The 25,509-nt window shown below is 43.9% G+C and overlaps 1 pseudogene; it reads left to right on the forward strand.

The window, feature by feature from the left end:
• The first annotated feature begins 784 nt into the window (after positions 1–784).
• Positions 785–25,280, forward strand: LOC149346073 (uncharacterized; annotated as a pseudogene).
• Positions 25,281–25,509: the final 229 nt, after the last annotated feature.

Consider the following 25,509-nt stretch of genomic DNA (forward strand, 5'->3'; position numbering starts at 1 on the left):
TTGGCTATTGTGTTCACAGAAAAATGAGTATTTAAATCTGTTACTATTGGCTCGATGTTTTTTAATCATTTTTTTCCATTGCTATAACGTATACTTGCGCGGGAAACATGGGTAATGTACTGGTGAGTATTGATTTTGAATAAAATATTTTATATTCAATACAGCTTCAGTCTGGCCCCTGTGCGCCGCGGCTGGAGTGATTCTAAGCCAAGAATTTTGATTATATTTGCTATGCCGTCAGTGCTTCTGTACCTATTGCAAGTAAATCGGGCTGCGATACTTTGTATTCTTTCTATTTCAGCCTTGTTTGTTGAGTTTTATAGGTCACGTAATCAGGACGCGCACTCGAGGCGAGGCCGCACCAAAGCCTTATACGCCACCAACATCGCCTGTTATGCAGTTTTGAGCAGTTTTCGTCGCAAACAACAAACGCACTTCAGGGCACTCGCCCAGATAGTGTCAATGAGTATCCTGGTCCAAAGTGGTAATGATTTAAACTCCAAGGTATTTCATGGTTTAGAAGACCATCATTTTGTCTACGCGCCCAGCAAGATACATTTCCTTCTGCCTTCGAAAGGACATCTTACAAGCAGAAGTGAGTGCGCTTTTTGGCTACTTGCGGCCTCCGGTTGGTCTTCTAAAGCGGTTGTGCAGACTTTTGAAAGATCAGCTGTGGCGACAAATTAGAAGGTGCGAAGACCATGTGCGCACAATATGCTACACCATGGATCCGAGATGGCTAGCAGGGACCAAGCTACAAGCAATTCGCCGCCTAATTGGAAGGATGACGGAGTTTTGGTGGGCCCACACAATCAACAAAGTGACGCGGACTGCTGTGACGAAGAGCAAGACGCAGCCAAAGAGACCGGTGACTGTCGTGGGAAATGTTGAGCTTCCTAGTGAAGTAAACCAACTTTTCACCAAAGGAGCGAAGTTCAGCCATAAGCCTGCAAGTTGAAGCACATGAGTTCCTGGCCTTGAATAGGCGTATAGCAGGAAAGACGTCCGAAGAAAAGAAACCAAGATGCCTACTGGATGGAGTGGATGCGTTAATAAGATCTACGTGCAGCAGTGGCGCAAGGACTGGGAAGCATACCTTGACGAAAATAGTGTCCTACTTTAGGAAAAACAACCTCCAGCTTCTCCAAGCCGACAAGGAGGGCGGCTTTGTGGTGTTCACCGAGGAAGAGTTCCGAATAAGAGCCGGTGAAGCTATTGCCAAGAACTTTGTTTTAGTTTAGTTTTGTTTTAGTTTTGTGGGGTTTAACGTCCCAAAGCGACTAAGGCTATGAGAGACGCCGTAGTGGAGGGCTCCGGAAATTTTCGACCACCTGGGGTTCTTTAACGTGCACTGACATCGCACAGTACACGGGCCTCTAGAATTTCTCCTCCAAAGAAATTCTAGCCGCCGCGGCCGGGATCGAACCCGCGTCTTTTGGGTCAGCAGCCGAGCACCGTAGCCACTGAGCCACCGCGGCGGCCAAGAACTTTGTTGCTGTGAAATCCAGTGCCACGAGAGTGAAAGGCAAGGCAGCCCAGATTTGCAAAGACAGACTAGCGAGTAGCATTACGAACAGTAAAAAGAATGCGCTTACAGTGTTTTTTACTGCGAAGACGCATAAACCGTCAGTGCCTTTTAGATCTGTAGTCAGCGAGACGGACACTTGGCAGTTAATCTAAGCAGATATCTGCAAAAACACCTCAATCATCTTCCTGTACTTGATCCTTTTCATACCAAGAGTTCAAAAGATGTTATTAGTTTTCTAGAAGGAAATGCTTCCATTGGTTATGTGTTTTCCGTCGATATAGAAGATTTATTTTATTCTGTGCCCCACAGTGAGTTGTTTGCAGCCGTAAGAGAAGCTTTAGAAGGGAGCGTTGCTGTTCAATTTCAGAACTCATTAGGGGTTTCAATAGGTAATTTTAAGAAGATACTTTAGTTTTACCTCCGTGTGACGTTTGTCGCTTACGACAACAAATTTTATCGCCAAAGACAAGGGATCTGCATTGGATGCTGCGTAGCGCCTGTACTGACAAACATTTTTCTAACATCTATTGACCGCGCCCTTGAACTAAGTTTAACGAGGAAGGGGGTACTGAAGGTTTTTAGGTACGTTGACGATTTCCTTGTAGTTTTTAAAAAACAGAATGAATTGACGTACACAGACGCTGTGAGCTCTGTGTTAAATACTTTTAAAGAAATGGGAGGGGGATTGAGGTTCACGCATGAACGGCCTGTGGGGGGTTCTTTACGGTTTTTAGACATTAACATCACTGTGGGTGAAGGTCATTCATGTTGGCAATATGCACCGCGAGCACAGAAGGAGCTACTACCGTGTGCTTCGGCCCAGTCAAAAGCTGCGAAGTGCGCCATTGCCAAGCTTTGCCTTGAATCGGCTCTCATGAAATCGTGTTGTCCTACCATGCAAGGGAGCTATGACAAGCAGGTTGAAAGATTACTTTCGGCAGGATTTCCTGGCACAATCATGACCGCAGTTGCTGAAGCCCTGTTAAACAGGATGAAATCCATCAAGTTGCAGCAGCCATGTGACAACAGAAAAGCGGCTGTGAAACCTGAAGTAGTGCCATATGTGCACAAGGTAGCCCACCACTTGAAAAAAATGGCCAACAAACATGGCGTACCGGTTGTTTTCTCGGCCCCACGCAAGCTGGCACAGCTCTGCGCGCGCATCGCGAGCAAAGACAAGAGTGGGTGCCGCATCAGACATGAGAAGAAGTTCGTGAATTGCTGCATCGGGGTGGTTTACGAAATACCGTTGTCGTGCGGGAAGGCCTATGTGGGCCAAACAGGGCGGTGCATCAATGAAAGGGCAGGTGAGTACGCCCGTTCAGCGAAAGACGTACGTAGTGCTCACCTTTCTCAGCACTGCGCTGAGTGTTATGAATGCCCTCGAGCAGCAGAACATTTGCCACAGGCAAGATGCAAGTACTGCAAAAAGTGTCAACTATGGTTTCATGAGATAAAGATTTTAGGTAAAAGCAAAGACACAAGGGCAAGGGAACTATTGGAAGCATTTCATATAAGGAAGAGAGGTTTATCTTGTGTTAGCGATACGTCGGTGAGCCTCTTTAATTCGCAAAAGGCGTATCTTGAACGGTTCTGTAGATAGTGTTGTGTAGAAACTGGTATCTCTCTGCACGTGTCCTGGTTTTTCTTATATTTGCGGCGCTGTTAGTGAATAAAGTTAGACGAAGTTTAGCGCTAGTCCTGTGTGGTCCTCTCTTGTGTTCTTCTTGGCTGCGGTACTGTTCTTTTCATACAAGATATTTAACAACTGAGGATTCTCTGAGTGTCTCTCCACCTATAGTGTATGGATGCTGCAGATCCGTTTTCTTTTTACCTATCCGGCGGACCAAGCACTTCTCAGGGTTAAGAAACATGCCCCATTCAGAACACCAGGTCGATATTTCGGGTAGATTTTTGTTACACTTAACTTCATCTGCTGCTGAGCTTACTATTGATTACAGAATACAGTCGCCTGCAAAAATTTTAACTTCAGGATCTACCGCATTCACAGGGCCATTTATATTGATTAAAAATGAGATAGGCCTCAGCACTCATCTATGCGAGACACCAGAAGTGACAGGAAGCGCATGAGAACAATGATTATCAATGTGGATGCATTGAAATTTTTGGTCTAGATATGCTCGAAGGTCAGTAAGATTAGAATTGATTCAGGCTAAGTAAAGTTTTTCTATGAGTTTATTGTCAGATATCTTATCAAGGGCCTTACCGAAGCCCCGAAATACTGCAGGTATTTGCTGTCTGTCGTTAACTGCTAAGACAAAGTCATGACAAGAAGTAACCAAGTGTGAGACAGTTGATGAACCACGTCTAAAACAATGTTGCGTTCGCTTCTAAGAACTCAGTAAAAGATCGGCAGTTCACATGCTCCAACATGTTGTATCTGGTTGAAATTAAGGATACCGGGCAGTAATTGGACCCGTAGGAACGATGATTTGCCTTAAAGATGGGTACAACACGCGAGGTTTTCCATTCGGAGGAGACAGGACACTGCGACAAACAAGCCTTAAAATCACATACAGGTAATACGATATCCAGTCTGCGAAACAGCGCATCAAGGCTGCACGAATATTATCATGATCGATCGACTTTTTAATATCAAGCTTTAGAAGTATAGTCTACTGGTTTAGAAAATGAACTCTCATTGTTATTACGCATACTGATTGAAAATACTCGTTAAAAATGACTGCAATAGCCCTTAAATTAATGACAGGCAAACTTTTAACTATTAAGTAAGTATTACTTTTGCTATTACTATTTGTGTATCTACAGAACTTTCCGGTGCTTCACGGAGGAACTTCCCTAAAGTAGCAGTAAGGAAAGACTCCTTAGCTTGCTTAACCTCCTTCTTTAACTGGCTACTTAGAATGATCGTATTAACTGCATTACATCGACCAGAGCTTCGCAACCGCTTTAGCTGCCGTTTCCTGTAAATTATGTCCCGCGTGATTCATGGGCTTTGTTTCTTTTTCTTTATAACAACCAGAACAAACATGGTCAAACAATTCAGACAAATCTTTCTAAAAGAGTACCACAAAAAATTTACATTCTCTTCAGCTCTGAAGCGATCAAATTGACTCTCGAGAAACTTCAAAATTCCAGCATCATAAGCTCTATGAAATTCTTTCTCAACAATTGGGCGTTTTTTTTGGTGCGAACCTGCACCGAGAGTGAAAACACAGAAAAAACGAGGTTATGATACGAAACACCCTTCATCACATCGAAAGAAACGCGCCCAACAGCAGTGCTAACGAACATTAAACCAAGAATGTTGGATACTGACGGGCAAATTCTAGTTGGTCATTCACAATATGATTGAGGTTATATGAAAAAGCAATGTCTAGAAGAAGCTCACAATGCCTAGAATGGGCACCTACAGTAGGCATGCGAAACCAATCAATATTAGGCAAGTTAAAATCATCCCCTAAGATAAGTTTCACGCGATCATCCTGAAAACGCTGAATACAATCACTTAACTCTTCAAGAAAAGCAAAATCAGCATTAGGATGTCGATAAACCCCATCCAATACGACAGTGTTGCCACAAAAATCTATTTTGCTAAAAATGCTTTCATGATTGGGAATACCCGAAAACAATGCAGCCCATTTGCTTTCCTTGAGCAAAACTGCGACTCCCTCTCCACGGGACGGTCTATCGCAACGCAGTATTCTGTAGGCGGAAGACACAACGTGGCCATCAGGAACATCAGGGTGCAACCATGTATCGATCAAAAACGTAATGTGCGGCTCGAGATCGTAAAGGAGCGCTTCTAGTATGACTACCTACAATATCAGTTATTCTTCGTAATGAAGTTTAGGCTTACAAAATATTATATTCTTCTCACCTTATATGCCAATTTGGTTTTTGTTTAATAACTGAAGCCATCAAAAACTGCACTTAAGGTGTTCGGAAAATACTGGACGGTTAGGGCAGCCTTCAAACACTCTCCTTTATAATGATGTGTGCAATTCCAACAACAGCAACACATTGTCGCTAGACAGTTTGAAATACATTGGATTCAAAACTGGTCAGCATAAACTTAAAGCTTGCCTACACATATGAGGAACAGTGTATGTGCAAATAAGACTGTCATTCCAGTGATACAGCAAAACACTATAATAAGGAGTGAGCCGCGAAACGATGAAAAGAGATAATAAGAAGGAGCTGAGCCACAACTTACTGCGCTTATTTAGTACATGCTTTATTACATTATTTATTACATTATTTACATTATTTGCATGCTTTGCTGCAACATGTCTTTTTTCAATAAACTTCAGTTGCTAGTTACCGCTCGTCCTGTCCTCTTCTCGCTCTTCAGTCCTGTCAAGTTCGCGGTTATTCCTCCTCTCCAACATATCAGACCAACTGGCCCAAAGCTTGCCCTTGTTGAACCTTATTTATTACATTTGTTAGCTCTGCAAGTTCTCTTCTGTCCGAAGGGTTAGACACTGTCGTACCTTGGCGTTTCATCATCATATTTTTCGTCTCCTGAGATAGTTTGCCGGTATCCTGTCGAACCATCCAACCGCCTTCTTCTACTGCACACCCCGTATTGATAGCGGTGATATTGTCGTTTATTCTTTCAACTTTAAGATCGTCTCTTTCAGTTAGAGCCGAAAAATATCTGGAATATCTGTTCTGCAGTGATATCCTAAATTAATCTACTTTCCCTCTTACAACTAACTCGTTAATAGGCTTCCACTTCACTCATTTCTTCCGTTACCTTTTCAGGTCTAAGCTAATTCGAGACGTTACCATTTTCAGGTCGCCACAACGCACCTTTCCAAGGACCCCCCCCCATCCTGCACGATGCCAGGATGAGCGCATAGCATGAAGTCTATTTCATTTTTAGCCTCACCACTCCACCTCTTCCACGTCTAATTCTTGTTCTTTCGCTTTCGGAATAAGGCATTCATGAACCATTAATTATTTCTCTCCGACAACTCTACTAATAGCTCTCCCCCGCTATTCCTGGAACCTATGCCATATTCACCTACCACCTGGTCAGCGGCCTGCTTCTTGACTACCTTCGCATTGAAGTCGCCCATTAGTAGTGTAATATGGTTTTGCTTCGTTCATTGGGCGATTCTACGCCTTCATAGTCGCTTTCAACAGTCTGGTCATCATGACTTGTTGTAGGCGCGTAGACCTGCACCACCTCCAGTTTGTACCTTTTATTAAGTGTAATTACGTTGGCTGCCACCCTCTATATATACTATAAAACTCCTGTATTGTGCCAGCTATATCCTTATTGCTGAGGAATTCCACAGCCATTTCTCGTGTGCCCGCTAATCCACCATAGCACAGTACGTGCCCTTTCTTTAGTTCTGTATACGGCTCATCTGTCCTCGTAACCCCAGGCAGGCAGTACATGGCAGTGGGCCAGTATTAGGGTACCATTTGCAATACATAGCATAGAATACGTGGCCGTAAGTAGGCCCAGAGTTCAACTTGACTATCTGATATTTGGCTGAACCACTCATTACCGCATCCAATGATTGCCCTGTTTGTCCATCACTTCCCAAGGACTGGCAGTGCCATCATGAAATCTTGGCTCTCAAGGGCCAGGTTAGCTACAATTTCCCCCTCCTTGCCTTTGTCGGTTGTGCCATCTTAAAACCATGGCTCCCATCTGCCGTGTTAGCCAGGATTCCCCCACTGTTTTCCAGAATTCGCTACGCCATTCAAGAAACCAGCCTGTATTGCCCAGATTTGCCATCAGTAATCGAATGTTAACAGTATACTGGCAAACGCTAGTCGACCTTGTGCCATCTGCTAAAATGAAATGGCAACGTTCAATATTGCAGCAACAGAGAGGGACAATTTGTAACTTTTCGAACTTGTTAAAAATTGACTTAAGCTCTCTGTAAGAGGTGTGAGACCTGTAGAGACCTGTGTCATCTCAGTTTAACTATAATTCGCATGAATGCGTTGCCAAAGCAGATGCTTGACGTTGATCCTTGAGATCAAAACATTTGTTCCTGGAGAAGATTATAGCATACGAGCAGTATTAGAGTAATAGCGAAGTGTTATTACTCGAGTACTACTACTGCCTTTGTGTCATAATGCCAGTGCTACGCGTACTTTTAAGTCGCATTTGAGTAGAATGTATACTCGACACTCCGATTATTATTCGGACTCAACGGAGTTGTGCTCTTTTTCACAACAATCTCCAAATGCATTCAAAATTCTTCCAAACGCATTCGCTTGCCGTATATCTGCTGCCGTAGAGTTTTCTTTTTGTGCCTTCGCTAATTTTGAGTGGTGCAACCGAGGAATATGTGTGTCGGATAAGACCGACGACGACCCCATCCATAAAAACTACCGCAGATGTAAAGAATTGTATCGTTAAAACTGGGTAACTAGAAGCGGCTGTAACTAATCACTAAATTTTTTTTAAAAGGTCCGGTAAATTTATTAATTAAAGAATGCGCGCTGGCGTGATGCAGTCGTAATGATTCGTGCAATTATATATGGCTTAGCCAATGCACTAATCAACAAAATATATTCTTTGAGAAGCGCACAGGTACAGTTCATAGGGCTATAAACAGCTTGCTCACGTCATTGCTTATTTACTCCAATTTTTTTTGCTTTCGAAGATCACCTTTATTGATGAAAACCATCGTAAATAGTTGCGAATCACAATGCAACATGCTTTTGTTTGTTTTTGCTTTTTAGGCGTGACACTTCCGCACCAACAAAAAATTGGAGGACTCGTCGACGACCAGCGAATAAATCGATTGTGAACTGGTGTTAGACGCATGTTGACCTAGCTTGTTTGCCACGTGTACGATACATCAAATTATGAAAGACCGCGCATCCTGCTTGCATATTATTTTATTTATTACTTTATATTTTTCATATTTTACGGCAACATTTTAAGCCACCTTGAACCAACACAAGCCACATCACACGGCCCGACAAAATACGCTAGTGTCCGAAGTCGCTTAGGCGAAACCTATCTAGAATCTCCACGTTTTTTGAATCAAAGTTTTCGGGCGACGAACAGGATGCTTTTCTCGCGGCTTTGTAACAATACTTTCATGCTTCGGCGTTGCCCATCCCTTTGCTTCTTGTAGGTGTTGCCTTCTGTACGGCCAGTGATTCTTTCTCCAAAAACTGAAACCCTTTTGACCTTGTTTGGCCCCCGTCTCTTCTCTCATTCAAGTTCAATATCTCCCGATCTCTTCCAGGTACCGCGCTAACCCCCCGCGAAGCGCTATTTTTCCTTTTTGATTTTACTCACTTTCTGGAAGCTGTGTTCTCTCGCGCGCAGCTCCGCGCTTCGCCGTTCCCGCATCCTCCCATGACCTGCCTTTCTCCAACTTCATCTGAAGGTTTTCTGTCGCGACCACAAAACCTGTGTAGAAGATAGTGGCTCTCACCCCTAACCCTCGTCCCCCTGGCACTCGTCTTGGAATAGCCCGATTCATCACCTTGACAGATCATTGACTGGACGGGTCTTGCCTTACCAGCGCGACGAAAAAGCATGCGCACTCGGGCTGGCATCGTTCGTATTCTGTGCAAGCGAAAAGGCGCATCTAAAATGTTAAGAGAGCACCGATGCGGTTCAGTACCCTGGCATGCAAGATGATAATTGCAAGTACTACAATTCTTTTATCTTGAGATGCGTCTGGAAATGAATGTGGTTTGGTGAGTAAAAGTTGCTTTGAATACATGCGGCTTTATTTTTTCCCACAGAAAACGAGAATGAGACAAAGCCCAAGGACGACTCTGTGTACCTGCCCTCTTCGCGAAATGTCTGGCGGGACGTCGTGTGCAGTTCAAATCTGCCCTCACGATAAGAACTTTATTTTTCGTCTTTGATGAGATGCATGCACCAAATATTCACTACTTCGTCTTACAGAGAGTTTTAATTCATGTGATCTCAGATCAGATGCATTCGGGAACACCTTTGTCATTTATTGTTTATGCACGACAGGAATCAAAACCGCATAATCTTCCACTGCAGACCAGTCGGTAAGTACATGTGTAATGCTTTCGTACTGTTTCTCTTTAGCTTCCGTACTTGCAAGCGCAATAGAAAAATGCGTAGTTTCGGGTTGAAGCTTTTTCCGAAGTTATCTCTAAATGAAAAAAGGGCATTACTCTGGACTATCAGACGAGTGTTTTTTTTTTTTTTTTGGGGGGGGGGGTTCAAGTCACAGTTCTGAATCTCATGTTGCATGCATTCGAAGGGACTGAGATACACTGTTAGGCTTTTTATAAACAAAAGGGGGGGGGGCGGGGGTGGAGGCGTCAGTTTCTTCTGCTCTCTGTATTTCGCAAAAATCGCAAGCCGTACTTTTAATCACATTAAAAAGAACTTTGTTCAAAAATGTTGTTTTGACATCCATGTGGAATAGATGCTACAACCAGTGCATCGTTTCTTGAATAAAAAATGAGCTCGTAATTTAGACATACGCGTTACGAGATTAAAACAAAATAATACATTAATTTGCTTTTGTCGCATTGAATATATTAACGGGGGCTGCGATACGGCGCATTAAAATTAAATGAGCCATTGGTACAAGGCAAGTTCAGTAAAATAAATTCCACTTTGTGCAAATGTGGTGTTAGTTCCGAAGCATAAATTAAAAATTATCCTGCAAAATATGTTGCGAGTGTCTTCGCGCAGACTGTGCCTCATAAAATTGCGAATAATTCAATCACTTTTGTTTTTTTCCTGTGACGCCCATAATTAGGCTCACCAGAGACATCGTGCATCGTTTTGCAGGCTCGACGCATCGTGAGGTAATCGTGCAATAGCTGGACAAGGAATATGTTTGAATGCAGTGCAATAGTACTCTCGCAAGAGGAGTGCTACGATTACTTCAGATATGACAGATCAGTTCAGTAGAGGGCAGCTGCGTTAAGCACTTTACAGGTTCCTTAGCAGTGCCACAGCAGCTTGGCGAGTTGCGTTACCCAGCGTGAATGATCGGCTCGCAGCAAACTTGAAAAAATTTTCCCACAGCCACTGCCACCATGCTTATGGGCTCTTTTTTCCTTTACTCCCCAAGATGGCTGGTGGTAGCGCAAGCCATCCTGCATGCGCTAGAAGTGTGATCCTTGTAACTCGATGCAATGAACAGGTCTTTTTCCAGGAATTCTTTGGCACCCTCATTTATAAATATTTGCTACGTAAAATGGTACTTCCACAGCGCCGGTCATTGTCCAGTGGGTTGTTAGTTTGCATTTGCCACTTTTCGAAAGCAGGATACTAATCTTCCAAAGATGGATATCAATGTTTGAAATTTAGATATGCCAGTTTTCGAAAGCTGGACAGCAATGCTCGAAAGCGGCATGGCAGAGTTCGAAACCTAGATACCAATCTTTGAAAGCTGGACAACCAGTCCGAAGCCATTACTGGCCCATGTCGCGGAACGAACACCAGGCCTGCGTTGGCCACTCGATCGGCGAAACGTTGGCAAAAAACTGGACTGAAAGTCCGGCCAATGTGTCAATATAGTAGCACTCTGCCCAAATGCTAGAGCAGGACAAACGTTCTTGCCAACTTTCGACAATGATAGCACGACGATCGTCCAATGCTCCTCTGCTTCCTGGGACCTCACTAATCCCTATGACATCAATTTTAATACCGGCTAGTTCCTCGAACAGCGCTGCTAGGCTAGCCCCACTGGATAAGGTTTTAGCATTAACCGTTGCCAGGTTCAGATTACAAATGGCGGCCTGACCGGAGCGAGAGAATCTTAGCAACCTCCGCTGCGTAACAGGTCTGACCGCCACCTTGGTCAGTTGCTCTGCAACCGCTGGGGACTGAGGGCCGAGGGTTAATTGGTTAGTTCATAGAAGGTTTCTTCCAAGAACTACGCCAGGGTGGCAAAATCCTGTTGTGGTGAGGGAGTGCGTTGTCGGTTCTGGTTAGCGAGGTCAGGCCGCACCCCAGGATTCGTTGTGCAATTATATGGACACGCGGTGTTTTTTTTATTATTTAATTGCACGACACCGGGATTCGAACCCCGTTCCTGTTGCAAGCGAGGCAGATGCTCTGCCTCTACCCCATCGTTGCATCACTGGTTATGGAACCTGGTTATGTACTGGTTATAGCCCAGTTATGGAACCACTGAATTCAAAACTTGTTGGAAAACTTTTTCGCCCCGCATGGGGGAGGCGGCAGCGGGTGAGAATGGAGAAGAAATGTCTTGAAAAAAATTGCTGAACCTTTGGTTTGGTGTCGCGAACCGTGTATTGCATATAATTACGTCATGGTTATATGAATCATTATCTATGGCTCGCCACAGAACACAAGCCAAATCGGCGAACTTTAGTTCTCCACAAGCCTGTGAATAGAAAGGAAATAAATAGTGGAGAAGACTGCGTCGCCTTCATGCTGCCTGCAATAACTAACACCTTAGGTTTTTCCGCCGCCTCGGGCATAACTATCTAAAGGGCCAGTGATGGGGGCGAGGACAATACAAAGTTAGCAGATTACTGCCCATGGGTTGTCGCAGAAAGCATTTCTCGCCAGTCATCCAACGCTAAGACAGAGAAATCAACCATCCGCTGTGAATAGTGATATATAGGTGAGAAACCGTGACGTTTCTATCCTTGCTTCGGATGAAGCCGTTTCTTTCTCAATGTTTCATCTTTGTTCTCCGTCTTCGTTTGTGATTAGTTGCGACCGTATATACACAGAAGCAGTACGTCAGTAAAGCTGGGTTGTAAATTTGGTTCCCCATCTGCAAATTTTTTGCTCCCGCTGTTCCGATCAAAACACTATTCCCTCACACAGTGTTGTAGATTACGTCACCCTAGATCATTGCTCTCAACATTCAACCGAACAATATCTAAAATTTCTCATTTTCAGCAGCTATCCCATAGGACTCTATCTAAAGCAAGTAAGGACAATGGAATTAATATTTTCGACTTGCTAAAGTCTCGCATATCTGCGTCTTTTCGCTTCAGCTGCATGGTACAAAAAGCGCGCTATTTAGTTTATCATATGAGTATATTTTGGTAAATTTCTTTCGCAACCGCCTACGATTTTGTATGCACTGAAACCGCTCTAAGTTAGTGGAGCCTAGGCTCTACATGTCTTTGTACTCCTCCACAGTCTGACATGAAGCATGCATGAAGCTACCTATAGTATATTGCAATCTCTTCCAGAACACTCAAGAGCTCCTCCTTTAAAGACATTGTTCCACGAAACCCGTTTCCTCACAAGTGTGAGAATAGAAGCTCAGAATAAATTTACCTTCTTCTGCTGATTTGGTATGCACATAGTAAACCGTGTGGCGTGAAATATTAGGGTACGGTTTTTGTTATCAGTGTGAAAGCGACTGAAAAGCAATATCTTTCACAGACAGGGGCAATATTTTCCCCATGAAGGGCAGCTGGTGTTGTCCTTGCCCGTTGTCGGGAAGCTGCCGCATCCAGCTCGCATTTACATGTCATGCGGGAATAATATATTGTGAGCCGGCAGTTCAGAATCCTACAAAAAAGAATCATAAATAAAAAGCTGCTCCCGCTGCCTTCTGTATGCTCATGTGCCTTCAACAAGTCGTGATTTTCAACAAACCGCGCACGCAGCAATATATTGAGCTTAGCATTGTGAACAGAAGAGATCGATACGCTTACGCTACGTCCACCCCGCAACTTCCTTCAGAACAACAGCTGCGGAGCGTGCGCGAAAAGTGACCTCAGCCGCAGCATACGGTGCCACTCCTGACGGCCTGTTCAACGACCAAATTGTCCTAACCGAACAATTAGCTAGTATGAATTGTAAATTACAACCCAGCTGTACTGACGTACTGCTTCTGTTTATATACGGTCGCAACTAATCACAAACGAAGACGGAGAACAAAGATGAAACATTGAGAAGGAAACGGCTTCATCCGAAGCAAGGATAGAAACGTCACGGTTTCTCACCTATATATCACTATTCACAGCGGATGGTTGATTTCTCTGTCTTAGCGTTGGATGACTGGCGAGAAATGCTTTCTGCGACAACCCATGGGCAGTAATCTGCTAACTTTGTATTGTCCTCGCCCCCTCACTGGCCCTTTAGATCGTTATGCCCGAGGCGGCGGAAAAACCTAAGGTGTTAGTTATTACAGGCAGCATGAAGGCGACGCAGTCTTCTCCACTATTTATTTCCTTTCTATTCACAGGCTTGTGGAGAACTAAAGTTCGCCGATGTGGCCTTTGTTCTGTGGCGAGCCATAGATAATGATTCATATAACCATGACGTAATTATATGCAATACACGGTTCGCGACACCAAACCAAAGGTTCAGCAATTTTTTTCAAGACATTTCTTCTCCATTCTCACCCGCTGCCGCCTCCCCCATGCGGGGCGAAAAAGTTTTCCAACAAGTTTTGAATTCAGTGGTTCCATAACTGGGCTATAACCAGGACATAACCAGGTTCCATAACCAGTGATGCAACGATGGGGTATTTATCTCTAATACCATATGTAAGTTTTATAGATTGTAATTATATGTCATTTTCAGTTCCACAAATGTCTAATTACTGAAGCCACGTTGTAACACCAGAAACGTACTCCTCTAGGTACGTATTATCATCAACGAATGAAACGCGAACAAGAAAACTGAGGTGGGAACACAAAAACAACAACATATTAGCTCCTGGATTAGAAATACAAGCGCGGTTTAATAACACATCTAAGGACGAGTCTTCGCGCCTTCTAAATAAAAATAGTAAGAGCTAGAATTGAGCTTCCCCCTGGCAAAGAGCCGCGTATTTTGCAGTCCGCGGTTTAGTTGTCGTGTTCGCGTTTCATTTCTTGCTGATAGTACATGAACTGCAAGGCATGATCAATGAATTATACAGGCAGAGCAGAACGGTGGGGCTAAAAATTAACATGCAGAAAACCAAAGTAATGTTCAACAGCCTAGCAAGGGAACAGCAGTTCGCAATTGGTAGCCAGGTGCTGGAAGTAGTAAGAGAATATGTTTAATTAGGGCAGGTAGTGACAGCTGATCTGGATCATGGGAGGGGAATAACTAGAAGAATAAGAATGGGGTGGAGCGCATATGGCAGGTTATCTCAGATCATGAATGGCAGTTTACCAATATCCCTCAAGAGAAAAGTATGCAACAGCTGTATCTTACCGGCACTCACCTATAGGGCAGAAACGTGGATGCTAACAAAGAGGGTTAAGCTTACGTTAAGGACAACGCCGCGAGCTATGGAAAGAAAAATGATAGGTGTAACGTTAAGAGATCGGAAGCGGGCGGAGTGGGAGAAAGAACAAACGCGCGTTAATGATATCCTAATTGAGATCAAGAAGAAGAAGTGAGCTTAGGCAGCGCATGTAATGCGAAGGCAAGATAACCGCTGGTCCTTAAGGGTAACGGAGTGGATTCCAAGAGAAGGCAAGCGTAACAGGGGGCGGTAGAAAGTTAGGTGGGCGGAGGAGATTAAGAAACTTGGGGGAATGCGGTGGCCGCAGCTGGCGAATGACAGGGTTAAGTGGAGAGACATGGGAGAGGCCTTTGCCCATGGGCATAGACAGGCTGGTGATGATGGTAATGATGAGGGAAGTAGTAATAGAAACAATGGCTGGGGGCTTATCATTGTGATGCACAACTTATTCTACGTAAGCACATTTTTTTTTTTTCAGAATGATTCATGTACAGGCCATCGCCACGCACCTCAAAGCGCTATTGAGGTATTCACTGACCCAGGGAGCCAGTTGTGCGCGTTTCCTTTCCTCAAAAGCAACGGAGTCTATAGCATCCACTGGTTTTGAGAACAAGAAATGCGCATAGCTGCCTCAATATGGATATCGATGCTGCCACCTACACTCTTTGGAAAAAGGAACTAACAGGGGGCGAAAAGTTAGTCTTTTTGGGGAGTAACTGACCTGCCACTGGCATTCCTACTTTTCGGGACTAACTGCAAATGGTCTTACTGTTGGTCCCCTTAGAAAGGGGTGCAACAGTTAGTCCCCGAGAGCAGACGTTTAATGAAAAAAAAAATACAAACGGCGCGTTATTTCCAGCGTAACTTAGAGCGGGATACTTTTCGACAAAATTTGACAATAACAACGAATAGGCAGCAGAAATAAACCCACATGAAAACACGAGGACTCTAACCAACAACCTTTAAATTAAAAATACCTCGTGTCCCTTGGTTTCTGTGGCTATTGGCTTTTCTCATATCTATAACGAGCCCCTCATCCCCCCTCTCTTCTTTGCTTAACCTTTAAATTAGGAGCTGAGCGCGGATATGGCTAGGCCACCACAGCAGATGGTCAGAGGCAGGAAATATAAGCCTGATATGCGAAACGCACACATTGCCTGTGTGTACGGCTCGCATTGTTGTCAAACGTATTGCTGTTTAGAAATTAGAGCACAGTACGGTAATTTTTCTGTCTTATGCTTTTGCAACAAGCTGCGTTAAGCTTTAATGCTCACGCACAGAGGATTAAATCGCATTTTGGCCAAAAAAGAAGTTCTTAACTGTGTTTACATTTCGACCGGTACTTCACAATCACAACAGTTGTTTTCTTTCGTTTCTTTTTTTTGCGTATAAGGTGGTCTTATTTCTGGCATTGGCAGCTGCACATTACAGCCTGTTTAAAACAAATATAGAGGGTCATGGTTCAGTTCGTTTTTTGTTACTGGCGGGGAGCGGTGACAGGGAATTGATTGCTTGCCACTCACCGTTTCGCGAAGTGTGGCCGATACTTGCACAGCTTCTCAGAAGCTCGTAAACACACGACAACGACATAAAACTACGTGTACTTGTTCAACTGTAATCTTTAAAACTCACATTCAACACGTATTGAAGCTCGTAGTACTTGTATATGCACTTGCACAGCTTCCAGCCGTTTCGGTTGCACGAAACCTTTTTCTCACGCAAAAGAGTATCCGCTTCATCGTGGGCAGCGGCGTTGCTCTCACTGGCCTCAGACACAGTCCTGCGCTTCTAAAACCGAGTACTGTTGCAGTCGAGGTCTTCTCGCGCGATTTTCGCATGATGTTATGCTGCGATTCGCCCCCCCCCCCCCCCCCCCCGTTAGTCTCTTTCTCGGCAGTTAGTCCGTTGAGTTAGCGCACGGCGCATTATTGTAGAAAGAAGAGTGCCGTGTGAAAATTTAGGGACTAACGGGCCGTTTTGAGGACTAAATAAAGTTGTGTTTACTCCCCTCTGGGTCGGTTTTTTTCGTAGAGTGTAATAACAATGCTAATGAGGTGTCCACTGACCCAGTGAGTCAGTTACACTTGACAGGTAGAGGCTTAACGCAGAAACACCGTTATAACCTGCGGAGTGCGGCTAGAAGTGCTTTAAAGCCAGCGGAGTCATGAACAAAAGCTTGCTAGATTAGAGCTCCAAGAAAACAGAAGTAGCTCGGTGCAGTCGCCCATTTTATGTTAGTTAAAATCTTCGAATTATGAGGGGTCATGCTTGCTGCAAACGCCCCCGACGTATCGCTAGCGAGGCATCGCGGAAATAAACTTTCTTCCGTGACTCCATACGCCGAACACTTTTTCCTATGACTGTACTTTAAGCAAGCACCGGCGAACTTACATAAGTGGGCAGTTGTGAAGCGAGACAGCGTGCTGGAGGCTATTACTCATGTACGCAGCAGCACTCAAAGACACTTTGCAAAGTCAAAGACCACAACGCATTCACTAGGTCCACTTTTATTCAGTTTGAAACAACGAGCCTTCGTAGCGTGACAATAAAGAAAGAATTACCTTCGTAGTGTGTTCTTCGTGCACTCAACTCGCCATCAAAGCCAATAACACCGACAACGTCAGTTATGCCATAAACGTCGGCACCGGATTTTCTGCGACATTACGTCGTTAACGTTGTCGCGTTAAGAATGGAATTAACTAACGAAACCACAGCAGCGTTGAAGGCTTCGCCGGGTGCAGCACCAGATCGTTACAAGCACCAACTAATGTTTTGAACGTATTAGGTTAGTACACTAGATTATCCAATAAAAAAGCATAGTAGCTGCACTTGAAGGTGCCTAGGCCGCAGTAGAATGTGGTCCTGAAAACGGCCAGCCTGAAATCTATAATTAATAGAATTGTGGCTTTTGTTAGCGCTAGCAAAAACAGCGCACAAGTGGACGCCAGGGCACAACCCAGGAGGCTATTTCGCATAGCAGCGGATGCGAAGGATGCAAACTAATGGATGACGTCGACTTGATGCGCTACAGAGAATGATACAGACCTGTTTCTTTAAGAGCAATGAAATTCAACTCGTGTGTAAGCATACGTAACACATGTCACTAAACTAACTCTTCGTTCTTAGGTTGGCGCAAAGGTACATTTTTATTCGAGGCACATTTAACCCCCTCCGCTCTTTGCGAAACCACAGACAAGGATGAGACAGAAATACAGCTTTGGTGCCAAGCCACATAATGAATCTCTATACCATGGTAGGGTCGCTGTGCACGCACATTAAAGTTGGATGAGCCCCACGCTGACGCAGAGCAGAGGTGGCGCTGACGAGGTACTTGGAAAAGAAAAAAGAGAAGAGAGCCAGCAAATGAGTGTTATCTTTCTGGCCTGAAAGACGTTACCGCGATTCAGTAAACTTTTGCTCAATCGCTATTTCAGCAGCAGCAGCAGCACCTTGTTTTCGAACAATATCAGTTGTGCGTCCGCCAGAGCGCAGCTAGTTGTCCTCCCAATACAGATAACGTGCTGCAGGATTTTCGTTGGCTGCAGCAATAATATTTTTACGTGATAGCTTTCAGCCATCACGTAACGCCATCAGGGTGCTACGGATGCTGGGAGGACGGCGAAGTGTTTTGGAATTAAGACGACGCTCTGGTGCGCGCTTGTGTTTGGTTTATTGGTTTATTAGGGGTAACGTCCCGAATCAACTCGGGCTATGAGAGACGCCGTAGTGAAGGGCTCCAGAAATTTCGACCACCTGGGGTTCTTTAACGTGCACTGGCATCGCACAGCACACGGTCCTCTAGGATTTCGCCTCCATCGAAATTCATCCGCCGTGGCCGGGATCGAACCCGCGTCTTTCGGGTCAGCAGCCGAGCACCATAGCCACTCGGCCACCGCGGCGGGCGAAATCCAAATCGTTATTTGAAACATCATGAGTGCAGTTTCGACAATTTATGTACGGAACCTAGCCGTGCAATGAGATTGGCTGCTAGAATACGGTTGCTAGAAGATGTAGAAAAGCTGCTGCAAAATTGTGGAAGCAAGTGAAATTTCATAGTTTTTATAATCACCTGCGAGCGTATGTTCCACTTGCGCGAATTAAAAAAAAAGCTTTTCTTTTGCGCACTGTTTGTTTCCTGTGCAGTCAATGGAAGATACAGCTGTGCCGCGGATTCCAGGGATATGGTTAGTTAGCAGGCGCTTCCATGCGCCTTGGCGTGATGGAAGTAGCAGAGAACTATCACATGTCTGTTGCTATGAGGAAGTGTAGTTACCTTTGCATCGTACCATTTTTGCATGTCATTCTGATGTCTACTCAACCGATGGGCCATTTTGTACCTAGGACTGTTGAACAGGCTAGAACGAAGCACCTTCTCTTTATCGAATTTAATACCACTGAAATGGTTTGGTTTGGTTTGGTTTATGGCGTTTAACATCCCAAAGCGACTAAGGCTAAGTGAGACGCCGTAGAGGAGGGCTCCGGAAATTTCGACCACCTGGGGTTCTTTAACCTGCACTGACATCGCACAGCACACGGGCCTCTAGAATTTCTCCTCCAAAGAAATTCAACCGCCGCGGCCGGGATAGAACCCGCGTCTTTGGAGTCAGCAGCCGAGAACCATAACCACTGAGCCACCGCGGCGGCAATTTCACTGAAATGTACCCGTCGATGTTTCAAGGCAATGACCTAGATCACTATACTTCTAGCACTAGGACCGCCTCTTTGAAGTGTTTTGTTCATGAAAAAAAAATTATTTTCTCACAGCTCTGTCCTTATAGATTTCTACGATTGAAAAGGACACTAAATATCTGGAATGTTGGGCTGCTATTTGAAGCTAACTTTTTCGAAGCATTGGGCAGCGTCAGAAATGCTCTTCGGGTCAATTCAATGCTCGAAGCTTTGCGCACATGACCTCACTACCAAATGGCATGCTTTGATGTTGCGTTGAAGCTTCTTTGAAGTCGCTTGTCGACATTCCCAAATCGAAGCAATATGTCTCCCTTAGGCAAGGTCCATCTTCTCTCAGGTAAAGGAGAGGTTGGAAGCGAAGATAGATCTTGGCGTACTTGTTTATTTCAGTTTATCTTTAAGTTGCACTCCTACTCGATATATATTAAAGAACTCAAGAAAAATCGGTCCACAATTATATTTCTTTTTTCTGCGATCTAGAGATGTTAAACCTGGAAAGCGCATAAAAACAACGGACAACAGAAAGAGACAGACACACGAGCGCTTACTTCCAACTTGGAGTTGGAAGTAAGCGCTCGTGTGTCTGTCTCTTTTTCTGTTGTCCGTTGTTTTTATGCGCTTTCCAGGTTTAACATGTCTAACCAACTCGCCCAAACGCAGCCATTATAGCGATCTAGAGAACAAGAGAACGGTAGATGTTTGCAGCGCACACGAAACAAGGACGGACAGAAAAGAGAACGAAACAGAGCGCTGAAAACGGTAGACCTGAAAAGGAGTGAGACCAGGCTAAAAGAGATTGAGCCACCTAGGCTTAGGAATGGCACTTGGGGGCTTTCCTCACCACGCAAACTAAAAGTGACACATCATGATTAAAGCAATCCAAACGACCAAAGAAAGTGCCATGAAACCTTTCAACCATTCCATTTAGATGGCGCAGAATTTCACACAATCCTCACAAAAAATGTCATAATTAGACGGCGGCACATTATGGTTAGTGTGACAATTATTTAGAACGACTTTGCGGTCATATATGCTGTTGCGTGTAGGCGCTGTAGATGAGGGCTTACTGTTTGTGAATCTTTTCAGGGCAACCCCAATATACCGAATGGAGTGTATAACGAATACGAAATGGAGCACGTTTCTTGGGTGCTCTACATAAAAAGGTATTTATTTCTTACCAGCATGAAAAAAAGCATCATTTGTAAAATAGATGCCATGTTGGATGGCTGAATGTTCCACTTTAGAATAGCTGTAATAAACAATAAATGACGCAAGGCATCAATCACCCTTACAAGAAAGTTCCGTGACCTTCAAGAAGTGGCGTAGTCGCTTCATTACATAATGTGATGCCTGGATATATCTTTTGCAGTTTATGCCTCTTTCTGAATAATAAATATCATGGAAAAATTTTAACCTCAGATGTCCTCTTCGTTCCTTTGGTTCTTGCCGTTCAAAGTTGAGTTCGCTATCTGTCCTGGCGAGTTGTCGGCTGTAGTTCTCAACGACAAATCTCAAATCTAGTTCTCCTGCTTTGATTTTTTCTAATTTGCTTATCAGATGTAAAGGGGCCCTAATAAACACATTGATATTCAAATATTGATCGCACATTGCAGAAATGGAACTGTGTTTTGAGGTTACTTTGTGAATGGCTAAAAATAAGCCCAAAACTGATGCTGCCTTAATCATAATACAACTTGTGTATTCTATCGTAAATTGTAAGTAAAAAGACGCCTCGATATTTAAACTCTTTGGTGATGTTTAAAGCAACGTAGTTAATTCTGTATGTGAATGGATAATACACATCCTGACTGAACGCTTTATTTCAGTTTAACTATCACTGATGTACGGCAAAACAAAAATGGTCCCAACGCTGAGCTTTTGGGAACTTCCGACGTAACTCATGCACATTGTGAAGAAAAACCGTTCAGAACGAGGGCCTGTTTCCGTCATAACAAATATTCGGATAGCATTCAATTATTTTATATTTGAATTCAAATATTAATAACGTGAATAGGAGATTGTCGGCGATTACATCAAATGCTTTGCGGAAATCTAAGAAAATGCAATTCACTACTTGCTGCTTCTCAGTTACCGAGGCTAAGCCGTGAAAAAATTTCAGCAACTATAAAAAAAAACATACCTGAAACCGTGTGGACTGGGGATGAGGAGTTATTTATAGTAAAATGAGTTATAGCACAGCTATGTATGGCATGCTTCAGAACTTTTTAAGTTTTGCTAGTCAAGGAAATTAGTCTGCAGATCTGAACCAAATTTTGCAAACCACACTTATGAATGGGCACTACTCGAGCTAGCTTTCAGTCAGCTGGCAAGTCTGTCGCACTGAGGGACTACTGGAATAACCGGGTGAGATCAAAAGCCTAATCTATCCACGCAATTTCTTATAACAGCGGCAGGAATGTCATCAGGGGCACGGGCCTCAGCCTGGTTCACATCTTTGTATAATTTACGGACACCATCGACACGAAAGGATACTTCCGATATTCTGTCTATTTCCACTATTTAAGCAGGAAATGTATAACAGGTAACACGTACCTGAGGTAGACGGCAAAAATACTGACGAAAATAAGGCGAAAATTTTCCACTTCGCACCCATTGTCATGAATGAGTGCCTCATCAATTTTCAATGCAGGTAGCGAGCTGTAGTTCTAGCCATTCCCCCTTCACGTACCTCCTAAATGCTTTGGTCTCGCTGACAACCTTGTCACTTAGATGCGAAAAATATTCGCGCTTAGGGATGTCGCACTTTCGTTCAAATTTGCTTTTCATTGCTTCCACCAAAGGAAAACAGTCCGGCGAATTATACGCCTTGTTCCTTTGATCCAGTAGTAACTATCTTCGAAATAGAGCACGCAACCCTTTGCTAAACCTCGTGTTTTTTTTTCGAGCGCTTGTAGACGATATAATATGACGGGACAAAGGCTGCCCGTAGTTTGAACAGTTTCCGTTAAAAAGCATGTTACAATAGTTCGATATATAAGACATTTGCAAGGGCATCGAAATTTAGGAATAGCGACTTTAAAGCAGCGCTAATTACCTCATAGTTGACCCCGCTTTAGGCATAAACCTTTCCGCTAGGTGTTATTGCAACGTTCGTATACTGAGCTGTTAAGATTGCTTGAACAACATTGCGGTCTCTCAAACCTGGCAGCACCGGTACATTTCACCCAACATCAGACAGGTTGCAGAGCAAGAGGTCCAGTACTGGACGTGTTCCGTCCGTTCCTGAGGGCTCACGCACGTACTGACAAAAATGTGTTGTGATCTACAATATCAACAAACGTTATATATAGACAACCTCGAGATGTATCCCTTAGTTCGGGAACCGACCAGTCAGAGAGTTCAATATCCGGAAAGTTAGTGCACCTCCCCCCAACACATCTAGTAAGATATTCACTGTTAACAGCTTCAAGAAAATTGAATAAACGAAACGAATTAGTGGCCGTGCCGAAGGTTCTAGAGGCCTATAAAAGAACCAATAACCGGTGCTTTCAAAAATATATTCAAATTAACTATCGGCGAATTCCATTTGGACGCATGGCATACTATCATAGACCAGAATAAGCACCCATCCGCCACTCGAAGAAAACACAGGTAGTAGTCACGAAATACTTCAATACTTGAGGTACTTGGGCCACGACAAGATTCTGTTCTGTTCCCAGAACGATGGTCGGTTGGATTCGTACAAAGAAGGAAATGAAAGTCATCGACTCTGTTTTTAATAGTGCATCGGTTGATTGATAAAACTCTATCAGGGCACATGAAAGCCTTACCAGTACCGTGTTACTAGTCTCGTACAAGGCCTGCTTCACTGTTCCATCGAAAGCTCCTCGTTCCCGAGTGAAGCGCATAATATTTCAAAACTGGTTTAATTCCTTCTTCAATATTTTGATGATCATGAGACCATAATATGCTTCGCTAATCACGTACAGTACGGGAAAAGCCTTATAATTTAGCAGCGCTGGATCCCATAATATTAAATGTCTTTACAAGCACAGCTTGGTGGGCTTTAAAGAATGAATGCAAGCGCGCAATGATGCGCCTAGTTTTTTTCAGCACATTATGTACCCAGAACCAGGGCCGTTCAGTAGATAAAAACGATAATTGAAGCTCTCTATTGCGCTGATTATTAATCGCATCCTCAGACTCGACAGCCGCCTCGTTGGCAACAGAATCCGAACAACAGGATTTTCCTAGATGATGCTTGCAAACACTTCATCATCCTGTCGTTGCTGCCATTCAAAATTGGTTAAGGCTATTTCAGTTGTGCAGATGTATTCTAGCTTAGTTTCTAAAGAAATACGACGAGGTTTCACGCTAGACACCTCCCTGGTAAGCTGCGATAACTTGGAAACTATTGCGCTTTAACCATTCAACAGCTCCTGCATATGTTCAGTAGTTTATAGACCTCGGTTGGACTGAATATGCCCGCCACAGAGCAGCAAAATCAGTAGATAAAATGCGACGCTGAAAAACAGCGAAAAATGCTTTGGCATGCACATAATTTTACCCCACAAAACCGCCTCGCCGACAGGAAAACAGCAGCATGATTCATATGGGTGGAACGGGAAAAATGCAGCACGATGCTTTCCAATGGTGAAAAAAAAAACCTGCGTGGACAGTAGAAAACTCGCCGCCATGTGGCCGGAACTCCGAAAGGGCAGCCTTAGGTCAACAGATGCAGAATTACCTAACCGCTGAGTGCTCAATACCCAGTCTTTTTTTGAAATGCCGCAGGCCTTGATTAGCTCTGAGCAAGAAGATTAAACGGATTATTATTGAGCTTCATTTTATAGTCCTCAGAGGTAACAGTAATGCTCAAGGGCAGATTACATATACCTTATCAAAAGTGTCACAGCCACAGTGTTGAAATGTGTAGAATCTACTGTAAGCATGAGAAGGCTTTGGAGTACAGAACCACTGCATGTTGATTACGCGCTTTTGATTTCTCCTGGCACTTGCTGAGATGAAGTTAACTGCTTGAAAAGTAGAACTGGTTTATTTTTTAAAGTTCAGCGCACGTCTGCCCTGTGCGCACGGCTAATATGGCTCCATTAGTAAACATGTTATTGGCTCAAGTTGCATTGGCCTTATAGAAGGGTTCCCGAGCTGCTCAATAACGTCCGCAAAAACTTTGAATAATCCCTGGACCTCACCGACCGGTACAGAAATGAAACATACTGGACGACATATTAAGGTGAGTCCATTGTTTATTCAATAAGTAAATAAAACTGCAGTATGTGATTACTGCAGCGATGAACACGCAATATGAACTTTGTTTAAAAGAGCACAAGGACAAGAGGCGGACCGATTCGATCGCTTTCCACCCTATTCATATTTATATAATGACTGCATAACTAATCAACAACATCCGTATATGCGGTTTGCATCAGATCAGTGGTGAGACTCCAGAAAAGCGGTTGCAACAACAACATGACACACACTAACAGAACCCAAGGCGCTGCGAGCTGTTAGAGGGAAAACAAAAGTAATTTATAAGGGAAATGAAAGAATGAGTGCTCAATTTAAGCTCCATTTTGGCTTAAATTTCCAATTTAAGCTCCAGTGGGCTAGGCAGCAGCACATCGGACATGATGCTCAATCAGTTCTGCTTTATCGTGCAGGCCTTGGCGCTCTTTCTTCAAGTTCAGCCTTCCCTTGGTTGCGCTGAAGAAGGATTTACTGCTGCTCTTCCGTATCAACAAGACATCAAGTCATTGGCACGAGCCAGCCGTTGCCCCGTCATCGAGATCGTCCAGCCTTTCTTCATATCACCTTCTGCCACCCCATCGGTGACGTCAAGTCACGTGGACATACCAGCGGCTATAAGAAGTTGTCCCCCGGCCATCTCAACCAGTGGGCTAGGCAGCAGCACATCGGACATGGTGCTCAATTAGTTCTGCTTTATCGTGTAGGTCAGTGATTATTCTCGAATGAAGTGTTTTCGCAGTGATGACCGTTTTCTATTGCTACTGCCATGCCCACTTGGCATACAAAGTGTTGTCTCTGCTGTTTCTTTTAAAATAAGCCTTTTGATTCGTGGTGATATCGAGTCGAATCCGGGGCCTACAGACCAGGATATGTTGCAGCAACTTCTCTTGGGGCAAAATAACATAACTGCTTCAA

The sequence above is a fragment of the Amblyomma mixtum genome, chromosome 4, assembly GCF_055824585.1.
Source record: "Amblyomma mixtum isolate Tamu chromosome 4, ASM5582458v1, whole genome shotgun sequence".
NCBI classification, from domain to species: Eukaryota; Metazoa; Arthropoda; class Arachnida; order Ixodida; family Ixodidae; genus Amblyomma; species Amblyomma mixtum.